A 13,045-nucleotide genomic window follows, 5' to 3' on the forward strand; every position below is an offset into this window, starting at 1 on the left:
TTATAACTCACACGGGTTTTATACACTGCATTTCGTGTTTCTGTAGCACGAAAATGGATAATAATGTAAATAAATAAATGTAGTCTTGTTGAACTGAGCGAACTTTCATTCATTTTCATTCAGTAACTCAGTTGAAGATCAAACCTATTAAACGAAAAAACGTCAAAAATAATGATATGTTTTGATTGGTTAGTTATAAGCGGACGTACGCCCTAGCCTGCATTAGACTGCACCATGCGCCCGGAAATTTCTTCTGTAAAGCTAAAGAGACATCATGTGTTTGCTGAGATATCACCAAGACATTCAACAGAACAATTGGTTGTAACACCAGTTTCACAACAATATAATAATGATTTCACCAGGAGACAAAATTAGCTGGGTTTTTTTACAAAACGCATCAGTTTCTTTATTACAAAACTAGCCGACAATTTATTACACAAGGCGTCATCTTTTTTATTACCAAACTAGTGGATAAGTTATTACACAACCCGTCATCCTTTTTTAGTACAAAACGCGTCAGGTATTACAAAAGAAGTCATTTATTACAAAACGTAGCACAACATGGGAAAGCTTACACTTTTAATGATAATGCCGTAAGAATAAATTCAACAAAAACTCGCAGTATAAAAATTCAATAGATTGAAACAATCAACACAATTCTTAAATATTATGACTTCTCTGGTTATGAATTTGATAAATTGTTTGTACCTGTGCATTAACTTGATCAACAGGTCATTATCATTTGCTTTTTCTACCCGTTTTAAATTCTCCCAACGTTCGAATGTGTTTCTATCTATAACTATAGATGCCTCCACATCAACATTAAAGGAAGAGTTACATGGACGTTGCTCAACTTCTCCTTTGCGAAGCATGACATCAGCATAATTTTACCACTCATACTTTCTAAACAAGATGTAAAACCGAAAGATTTAAATGCAATGTTAAATTGAATTTAGCAATCATTTTTCACTTTTGTTCTACCTTTTGTCAACGACGTATAAATGAAACATAGGTCCTATATGTGCCATATTGTATTTAGAAGTGACTAATGACAAAGAAATTCACGCTATTGACTAAATGCTAAATTGTTAGATCTTGAGAATAGATTTCGAATACACCTAAATTTAATTTATTTCGGCAATTTAGCCTGGAAAAACCTTGAAAATTAAAAATTTATTTTGTATTTCTTAAGGTATAGCTCCTCTAGCAATATTTGATGCTATGATATTTAATTACGCATCTAGCATGGCTGGTTTCAACAAGGGGGAGGGGTCATTCCCTGTTTGATTGGCTTGCCGACTGGTAGCCTAGTGGTAGAACGTTTGCTTCCTGTGCAGAAGGTCTTGATTCAAACCCCGGCAGTGTCTTGCCAGAGACAATTAAATGTGAATCTAACCTTTATGCTTAGCGTTCAGCATGAGAATATGATTGGTGTTGTGACAGTTGTGTAGTTGAGCGATTGCTATGGGAGTTTTAAATGCACTAGGACCGCAAGACCCTCGTTTATAGCAGTACCAATAGGAACTGAAGAGGCTATCCTGGGTAAACAAATTTCAGTAATAATTTAGGGTTAGCGCAGGTAGAATGTAAGAACTAGGAGTGTCATATATATATGCAAAAAATATAAAAAAGACAAGAAAACGTTCTTACCATCCTATCATCTTGCATAAAGAATAAAACAAGAAAACTTCAGGACTTTTTGAAAAAATCACTGAAACATTATGAGAAGCATTGTGTTCTTTTTCTTGCATTCGAAAGTATTAATGCTCAAAAATATTTCTGCAAATATGCATATTTTTGACTTTCTGCTGAATTTTCGCGATATCTCTATATAGATTTCATAGCTTGGTTTGGGTTTATTATTTTTTTTATCATTTTTTTTTATCATGGAAAAACTTATTTTTCAAAAAAGAGTAACGGGAAAAAAATTGTCAATTAATTGGAAACATGGGATTATATGATACGATGCCAAATTTAAGACCATAACTCTCTTATAGCGCGATAAATCAATTTTATATAAAAGAGCTTGAAAAGTTGTCTATGAATCCTTTTATATTTTATAAAAATATGGCCGTTTCTCAAAAGTTTGGCTTAGAATGTTAATTATGCTAATCTTGTCAGGTATCAGGCATTTGATATAAATGAGGTGCTGTTTTAATGGTTTATAATTTTATGTGGTGATGTTTTCACATATCATATTTGCATGAAATTAATACTCAGTTATGCTGCTTATTATTTATACCAACAATTGTTCCTTAGCATTTTCTAATGTCATAATTCTTCTATTTCGATCTGTTATGGAGTTGCAATTTCCTTCTATGTGGTACAACAATACAAAAATTCAAACATCATCTTCATACTCTCTATATTAGGACATCGTGCGTAAGTTCTATACAAAAATAAATCGATTTTATTGAGTTGGTTGCAGTGTATCACTTTGTAAACTCTCTGCATTTTGTGATTTCATCGCACTTTGTAGTCTAATGTTAGCGCTTTTTATTTCCTGATATTTCTGCGACTGTATACTTTTCTAAAACGCTTTTTGTATTACTTAAGGTAAAAAAGAGATGACAGTTACACTTAACATCTCTTTTCAAGTTTATACTACACGTAGAAACAAAATTCTGATATTAGGTTACCAAATCGTTAATTTATGGTGAAAAGTAAAGCAACAGAAATCTTAACGTCATTAGGGTAAAGTTATGCTAACGCCTGGCTCTTTATCCTCTCCGACTATAACTATGTAACATTATTGACTTTATGTCTCGTAATCATCAAGTATGTATGCAAGAATATCATTCAACAGAATCAAAAGTAACAAAAAACGGAAAATGGAAATCATTTTCTTCCTCAACGAGATGCGTAATATTTCTCTTTTTGGAATAAATCAGCTATGAACAAATCGGGTTGCTGACTTCTTAGAAAGCGGAAATATGCTAAAACACTTCTCTTCCGATTTATAGCTATGTTCCTGTATGAAAATTCATGACTGCTGCAGTACGAATTGTATTATCAATAACGTAATATCTCTTTGATTTTACGGGAGATAAGGCAATATTCTATTACAAAAACACTGGGGTTTACAAAGTGCTATAGTTCGGAGAAGTACAAAGTATGACATGTAAAGATTACAAATTGCGATAGATTTAGGATTACAAAAAGTTTACAAAAGGTTACAAAAATGCGACGAGATTACAAAGTGATATTTCATGGCTGTTAACTCTTTTCAGATTTTTAAATTTAAAACGTGGAAATCTTAAACCGCTGTTGTATCTTGAGACTGAATGGCTGAAATAGGTCACATTTGAGTGTATAAAAACGTCCTTTTTTAGATCTATCGATTTAACGTTGTTTTATTGAAAAGTTTAATTTTTTATTTTTTATTATTAAGAACTATGACTGTAGAACTTTTTCGATATTGCAGCACTCTTTACCTGCATAAAAAAGAATAAACAAATGCTACTTAGCTGAGTGTTCGTATTTCGTCTTAGCAAGCAAAATGTTGAAACGAAATAACGTTGGTTATCAGAATAATAAAGTAGAAATTACTGGGTAGGTGAAGAAACAATTAGACCTTCATAGCGTGTGGTGGCCTGCATATTCGAATAGATTCACAAAGAACGATGCATTGCTGCCAAGCACCTTTTAAGGGTCAAAATTTTACATTCTTTTTATAGCAGAGAATTTCTTATAGAGGGTGACCTGTTGAGTTGCATCCAAAATGTTTTATTAGAAACTTCTTGCTATAGACGTATTAATGGTGCACATATAGGGTTTACGGGTCTCTAAAGTAACTCATTGCTCATGCAGGAGTTTGTGCGGAAGACAAGTTAGAACAAAGCAAGTAAGAGGAAAGTTAAAGCACAGCCGTTCTTTATCTCTTTGGCGTTTTATATAGCTAAAAAAAAAGAGTGGAAAAGAGATTGTTGTTAGGATAAAATGTTTAGTGATGTTAAACTTTTCGAGTGCCACGAAAAACCGATTTAATTCAGCACGTTTGAGTACCATCTTTATTTAGCTTAAAAACATATGGGTACAACTTTTTTTCATACATGAACTATTTTTACTGTCCATTTAAAATTCATATCTACTTTCTAATGTTAATCGTAGATTTGTCGTAGTGTAGTTTCGTATTCCTCTTTATACTTGTCCGTCTTCGTATAGCTTCATACAATCTTCGTAAGCGGAGCTCGTTGCGTGCATACCAGCGCAATGCTCCATGTATCGCTCAGCTGACTTCATATCGAATCGAGCATTTCGATGAAGCAGATACTCAACCATGGTATTGCCATCACCTTCCTCGTCGACAATTTTCTTTAGAATATCTTCAACTGTTTCTTCATCAATGTTCTCTTTGGTGTACGCGTCTCTGAAACGGTAATCCAATTTCCATATGGGCTTGTTTTTAACTAGAATGTATTATGATTATATTAAGTTAATAGTGGGCAACATATGTTTACATACAACTGCCAGTTCACCTGCAAATGGGATCCGATACATGCTTACCATTGGACAATGACAAATCCATAAAATGCTGCTCATAATCTATTAGTTTCTTTGATTTAGAGTTGAATTCAACAATCCTGTACGCTGGATTACCACTTATCGGGGCTACGCCGGGTGCAGTTAAAAGAAATGAGTTGGCTGCTTCGGTATCCTTTGCTTTATCTTCCTCCCTCAGAACACGTAATTGATCAGTATGCGTGTGACCAAAAAATTGAGCTAAAAAACACAGGTCTTGTTAATAGGGAGACTTGCCGTGGACCGCTAAGCGTAACGCTTAAAACTGTGAGAAGAATCAAAAGGCATTTTCCGTTGCTTTTCATTTTTTGTGCAACACTATTCCATGTTAGCCCAAAGTGATTTCGCCAGTCCTTTTAGACATGAACAGACAAAATACAGCTAATGTTTTTACTTTATATGCTTATTCTGAATCTACAATGTATAAAACTGTTCATGTTTGTTCCCACCTTTTATGATGTCTTTAAACGTTGTTGTGGTCAGTTGTATATACGTATCTGCAAATTTCTCGGCGTATGTCTCATTACCCGTTGATTTATCAATGCTACAAGAAAGAGTTATAACATATCCCGATGATTAATTTGGTGTTGACGGCCGATTAAGTGCTTTGAACTACATCTATTATCAGAACTAACATAATTATAACATAACATATTTTTTACAAAGACAATTTCAGGTACTTTTTTAAATAACTACTTATTGACGAGGCAGTGGTAACGTGTTTTTAATCTCACGTGGCAAATTTTAAGATAAAGAAATGAAATACCCAGGAGGAATGTGACCGGCTACAATGACTGCCTTCTCATCTTTGTCAGCATCTTTCAATTGTTGCTCAAACCATTCCATTTGCTTATCACCAATTTTCTCGATAGCGTCGTCTAATTTTACTGTTGCCGAACTCCAGTATGTTGTATGCAGCACAATTAAAATGGTAGTCTTTGCTACGATGAAGTAATTATGGCAAAAAATATTTTATGCAATAGAATATATATACATCTCTATCTTCGGCATTTCATTTTTAGTCGAAAAGTTACTAATTTAACCATAGACATTTGAAAAGCATTTACTGCTAAACTTTATTTTTCTGAACGAGAAATCAAAGGGGCTACTTCTAAAAAGTCCATACATGCTTTTCAAACTAGTTAGCCTTGCATCATTGCATTGGTTTCATCAAATGAAAAATGGAAACTATCCTTAAGGAAATTTTTGAAGCAACAGATTAGAACAACGAAGAAAATTATTAAAGTTAAAATGAGGAAGATACTAACAGAAAATTGGTAAGGCATAATATCCACCCTTGTTAAACGATTTTCGAAACGAATCCAAATGCTTTTTATTGTCATTGTTGCCACGAAAGATGTAAGGTTCCCACGTTAGGCGAAGTTCGGAATAAAAGTCTTCTCGATCTTTCTTGGTAACAGGTGGTTCATTGTGCTTCTCAAGGTCATTATTTCCTGAAACACACAAGATAAAAACTGTTAACAACTTGTGACAAATCCATCTGAACAATAATGTCTTTTTCTGTTTCAATGGATACATTATTAAAATCCAAGATCTCGAATTATTTCTCTGTCCCTATTTAGTGTTTCAGAAGTCAAAATTTAATAGTCTGTGTATTTTATTAGTTCAGACTAATAAATTACGTCGAACAGCCAAAAGTCTTTGTACCAATCACTTTTCATTTATATCATACAAATACATATTTCATCTCAAACGTCGTTCAAGGCGAATCTCCACCGGATAAACTTTAATTGGCGAATTCGGTCGCGAAAATCTTTTTTGACTAAACGGGAATCAAAAGATAGGCAGCGAATTTAACGTGGAATGAACACAGACTTTTGAGTGTTAAAAACAACATGATCATTGTGAAGGTTTTCCAGTAATATATTTTCCTAAAAATAATTTCGCACTGACTAGTTCAAATGAAAAATACTTCGCCGCTGAAAAGTGGGACCTTTCTACAAAGAAAAAGTTACATTTTTACATGGAAATTCTCCTTCAAGTCCAGTTTCCTACTTGACTTTTTAATCCACATAAATAAAACAATTGGAGTTCCTAATGCTCAAAGAATAATAAAAATTCTTGTACATATAAAAATTGATTTATTTAGAAAAATACCGTAAATTTCCAGAACAAATATCAGAACTTTTAAATATAAAAAAGTATTTATCGGGAGCCTGTTTCCCATGAAGATTCTAATCATCTTTTTCGGCGGTCTGTGGTTGATTCTTTTCAATAAGTATACCTGAATTTCACTATAATTACTGCTAATGGAAAACTTACCTACTGCAAAATACACTGGAATATCCGTGATAGAGTTTCCAATAATATCTGAGCTATTGATCAGCGATCGCATAACATTTTCCTTCGTGGTCCCTTCCAGTTCGAAATCAGAATAACCATGCGCCACTTGATCTCCTAAAGAAATACAAATATTCATTTCAATTATTTTTCAGACCTGTCAACTTCTTTGATTCTAAATTTAGTTAATAACCTTTTTTAAAAAAAAAAAACCATCTTCTCTTCATGAACGTCGTCAGGTTGGTTTTGGAAGCAGTTAGGCCTCTTTCTATTAAGGTGTTTATGAAGCAGACCCAGCGTTTGGACTTCGGCGCTAAATACGCCCGATTTCATTATATTAAAGATGTTAGCTTTAGATTTTTTATTGGTTATTAACTTTCGCCGGCAGAAACTTTTGGGGTTTTTTTTAGATCAGCAAAACGCGTAGGTTTTTTCACGCGAAGTAGTGATGGATATTTTTTAAAGCGCAAAAGTTTACTCATAATACAAAACATTAACATTAATGGTGCACGCTTTTCATTATGGTGAATTACCTTTGATGAGATTTACAGAATAAAGATTTTTAACTTTTAAAAAAAGCTTTATTTTAAATTCGCAAAAGTTTTTTCCCCGAAATTTGTTTAGTCAAGATTTTCACGTCGTTTCGACACATGAAAGTTTCTGCCTGCGATACTTCTGCCCTCTGCAAACGCTTGGAAGTTTACTTGTCCACAGTAAACTCCAGCGACCTCAAAGTAATTCTATTGCGTATGCCACATAACACACAACAAAGAAGTCCCTTCAATTAGCGGACACTATTGATGCAAAAAGTGTCTGCCTTCTGCAAAGTTTTTTAATGTCTGTCAAATGATAACAAAAATATAAACATAAAAAATATCTAACTAGCTAAGATGTGATTGACAAAAATACTGTCACGATAATTAGATCAAATTCATGGGAACGAAACAATTGACCATATTTGACCATATTCCACGAAACGTTTTTACGGCCAACGAAATTGGTTAATTAATTAGTTTAATAAGATTAAAGCTATACACTGCTCAATTTTTATGTTATAAAATCTTTGGGCCGTCCGCTAATTCAAGGGTAAAAAAGGCCATATTTACCATTTTTCGCAAAAGGTATCATGCGCTAAATAGTTGTCCGCCTTTTAGAAAGCTTTTTATAAGAGCTTGATCAGAAAACGGCCAGTAAAAAAATATTAAAAGCTCTCCACATGCTTTTAAAGTCTTCATGTAAAAAAACCTTATATGAACTAAGCGAATTATATTCTAATTCGTAAACCCAAACTTATATATAGTAGAGTCGTCTAGAAAGACTTGTGAGTAATCTAGAAAACTCACCCAATGTAATAACTTATATCACATGATATCGAAGTGGCGAAAGAGCAAAAATAAGTTCATTTCTTTTCTTTTCCATGCATAGCAAGAAATATCCTACCTGTCATTAAAATGAATTCCATTCCTACTTCATCATTTTTAACCATAGCTGTGTTTTTACTTGCTATATCTGTAGTTAGAGCGTCCAACAAATCCACTGGTGTGTCGCATTTCACACGTCCATATGTTGCAGACGACTCCGTTTGATCTGGCTCGTCGTTTGAGGAATTCTTTTGTGAAGATAATGCTACCGTGCGACACATATTTTCTTCAATTGCGTTGGACACAGTTGGGTCAAAGTACAAATCAAGATGTGTGTCCGAAAGATGAAAAAATCTTCTCACGTCTTTCGGATTTTCAACTTCACTCTTCACACTTACGGGAATACGTTGATGGTGTAGAAGTTTGCTTGTAATCATTCCAAACACACTAAGCAGTATAAAGCATATCGATAACTTCGCTGCCATCGTGCTTACCTAAGAAACCCAAAAACGAGATCTTAGCGAGCTAGTTAGCTATGCATGATTTTCTAAATATGTGGCAATGAATATTGAAAAAGTTTACATCATAATAAAAAGGATGCAATCAATTGGGAGTAATATTTTAGGAAACAAGTTTTTAATACGTTTGACTACTTTGACAACGAATTTAACCTGATAGTGTCATGAACAATCTGATATATGTCTTCTCATTGATTCTTTAAATCTCTCCCATTCTCTCTTTGTGTTGCCGTCCGTAACGTATGTCGCGAAAGAAAAAGATTCATAGTGAATACAATGGAATCTCTCTATCTCGACTACTCTCTACCTCGAACCAAAGTCTCGTCCCTTTGTGGTCCGCCTAAGGTATTTTCCTTTCTTTATCTCGCACTTTCTCCCTTGCGAGTTCGATATAGAGAGATTCCACTGTATTTTGGAACATATGTTATACATTGACATTTAAGCAGAAAAAAGTCACTTGATTATATTATTTGCGTGGCTTTAGATTGTGTGCTTAATGAGGAACATAATCATGCTCTGCCTACTCAAGGTACAATTAAAACAGCAACGGAATAATGATTGTCGCGAGTATTATATATGCAACCTGGTATCCAGTTCTAGTGATCCCCGTGTTACACCAGGATATGTCGCAATCAACGGTAAATGTCGCAACGTCGCCGGTAAATGTCGCAAGTCAACAGTAAATGTCGCAAACCCAACCGTAAATGCCGCAACAGCAAATGTCGCACCAAAATAGATGATCAACGGTAAATGTGGCACAGTTAGAAATCACCATATTACTATCAAAATGTTCTACAACATAAGTATCACTGAGGGAAGGAATAAAAACTTTGAAGAAGCTAAAAGGTTTTTCTTACATATGCAAATAATCCTAACAAACTAAACTTTAATGTTATCTCGAAATAAACACCACCAAAAGGCCACTTCCTTACGATTTTGTAATGAGTGTAATGAAAGGGAAGACGTTAAAACAAAAGTTCGATAAATCGTCAAAGTAAACTTAAAACATAAAAAGAAAAAATGTAATATAAACAAGTTTTTAGAAGCCTTTATTGTTTGGGTCAAGTGATGGATAGTATTGCAAACCACCCCTATCGCTGGTATTTTCTTATCGCGGACTTCTGCAGTGCCGTTCGATCAACTACTGGTGTTTCAAAACGGTTATATACTCTTCTTCGGTAAGAGCTTTTATGGTCCTCTCATTAACAGCAGACGCGCCTCCAAAATAAGCGAGAAAAGCTACAAGCATTACTACACTCTTCATCGTTTCAAGAATGCACGATTCACAAGTATCTAATATTGCTGGTGTCCTTTAAATCAAAGTCCTAAATTCAGTCCGGTTAAAAACGCCAAGTTAATTAAATACGACTGAAAAATATTTCTATGCTGACAGTAATATGAACACTCTCTGTAATCTTCTATAGCACATCTAATTTCAAGGCAATCAAAACTCGCAACAGTTTGAAAGTTCAAAAGATAGTTCATTGTTTCAATACCTGTAACAATAGGGACACGCGCCGCTATTCGAAATTTATAATGCAAAACTATCACATTGAGCATTATTATGAAGGGTGCAGGTGGTTTATTCTTTCTTTACAGTCAAGTGATATTTAAAATAATGTTATTTAATCAAAAAAGTTTGAAACCATAAAAAAAATTGCGACATTTACTGTTAATTGTGAATTTCTGTGCGACATTTACTGTTGATTTTAACGTTAGATGCACAAAATTATTTGCGACATTTACCGTTGGGTTTGCGACATTTACTGTTGATTTGCGACATTTACCGGCGACGTTGCGACATTTACCGTTGATTGCGACATTTCACGTTGATTGCGACATATCCTGATGTAACACCCTGAAGCATTTTATATGTTCTTGCAACGGAGCAGTTTTGTGAGCACATCATAGGCATAGCCTTGAGAACAAGGTTTATATGAAACTTTTTTAATGAATAAGCATCCTTTCTTATGTGCTTATTAAAGTCCATTTCGTGCACAAATGAATAAGTTTGGGTGGTGCTTGAGTCAATGTTATGATTTTTTTTAATATCAACCGTCTTTTTAATTCGGCGGTTGCATTATGTTTGTGTGGCATAATCAGCCTTTTAGTCGCTTCTCCGGTTGCCAAACAATCGAAATTAGCTTTTTTAGTAAACTTTAATATAAAGTAGTGGAACGTTCACTCAAATAAGCATTCAACTTACCTATTGCTCTCAATGAAACTTTAGTTTCAATGCCAACATTATAATTCTGAGATTTCAACATACTTGAAATTATACAGGATACATATTTAACGAAGAAATGCAACACACGTATAAAACAATCTTTTACTCAAAACATTTAGAAGAATGTTCAAAAAGGTTTGACAATAATGTTCTTACAAAATTTGTGCTCAATAGAGCATGATTTTAAAAAATTTTCCATGCATTTACACTGCTTTAGAATCTCGTTTAACATTCGCCCTTTTTGTACGATACTGAGCACTTTAAATTTTCAGTAGTGTAATTTTAAATGCCCACAGTCACTGTACAGGCTTTTTCTTTTATAAAAATATGCTTTATATATCACGCTGAAAATTTAGAGTAAAGAACAATAGGCCTATGGTGTCGGAGAATAGAGAAATAAGCATAATGACCAGCTCTGTAAGAATTTTGATATTCTAATAAAAAAGTGGCACAGAAAATTTATATTTTCAAAAAGGGAAGGCAAACACCAAAATGTGTGCAATCGTTGCAACGATAAAAATAAAAGAAAGATGTTGCTCATTTGTATTCAGGTTTATTTCAAAAATGCAACCATACAGACAATTTAATCTATTACACTGCTTCTTTAAAAATATATCTATGGAATTTTAAACATACATATCTCTAAGCAAACAAAAGAAGATTTGCTTTTAGAAGTAGTGAAAAAGGACGACAGAATGTCTTCATATCCCCAGATCAATAAAATTTTTCTTACCATACACTTAACAACGATTGCTGTTATTTTTTGCTTAGTATCTTCATGTAAAATTATTTGTTAACATATCGTCGATCATGCAAACTTCCTTGTAAGTTTATTATCCATGTCAAAAATTGTACATCAATCATGCTACAAGTGCTTTAGCCTATCATGCTTCAGTAAGTCTTACTTCCTCTTTTCTCTAGCACTAAGGCTGAATAAAAAGTTAAAATGGCGATAATTAATGTGTGGATAATTAGACGAGGTGAAAAAAATAGGGGATCATGTGAAATCGTTGAACATTTAGCTATTCTATTATTCGTTTTGCCATACATGCAAATACTTTATTTTGCCTGGCAAGTATTTCTGGTAAAAAAATAAGTATATGTGAAACTTCCATTTAGTTGAAAAATTAATATCTTTTCACCTATGTTTCTAATGAATTAAAGTCGAACTTTTCAGATTTGGTATCTCACCAATTTCTAAAATTTGATCATGGCATCATCGATATTTATTAACGTTTAACCATGTCATCAATATTAAGAAGCCTATGCATTCTGCCGCATTGATTTAGGTACATGTCTTCACTTCCTCGAACAAACATAATGTTCCTAGTCTAGTTAACTCAGCTTTCTTCAAGGCTATCAAATTCAGTTTCTCTCAAACAAAAGCTTATACGCAAACAAATGTCAGAGCAAATCCCTAAAATTCAAATCCAACTCATAGCAAACTACTCCGAATTGCAATCAACCAATGAGCGCAAAGTCGGCTTGATCACTTCTTACATTTGTGTGCCCGATGAACGACTTTTAGTCTGAAATAGAGGAACAACAGTTATTATTAAGAGAGCCTTCTTTACCTAGTGCGAAATTTTACGGGTTCGACCGTTGAACACATTCCGGGCATTAGAGTTTCGGCGTCGAACAAATTCTTTGGTGCATCCTTAGCACGGAGTGTTTTTTATATAGAGAGGATTATTTGTGTCTAGAATTTTGTTTAAGAAAAAATCACATTATAATGTTCCTGTAGAATGTTTAGCTAGGATACTTACACTTACAATAAGGGACCTGTAGTATACACCTAATTCTAGTAAAAAGGTTAGTCATACTCCTCTCCAGGCTCTCTTTTCCCTTTTTGAAATAAAGATAGGTAGATTTCTATATAGAGATATCTTCGGGCCAAGCTCAATACGGTTACTTAATGTTAACAATTCCTTATATAGATATATGACTTTTATAAACGGAGAAAATCGGAGAAATTAAAGTCAAGTGGCAAAGTGAAGTAGCAAGTTAACCCAAAAAAGGCTACACATTCTTCGTGCGTTCCCCGATATCAACAATGCAAAGGCGCTGAGGACGAGTTTGAATACATGATGTAGCTGCACGGCAAACCTGGAAATTAT

The sequence above is a fragment of the Hydractinia symbiolongicarpus genome, chromosome 14 (assembly GCF_029227915.1).
Source record: "Hydractinia symbiolongicarpus strain clone_291-10 chromosome 14, HSymV2.1, whole genome shotgun sequence".
Lineage (NCBI taxonomy): Eukaryota > Metazoa > Cnidaria > Hydrozoa > Anthoathecata > Hydractiniidae > Hydractinia > Hydractinia symbiolongicarpus.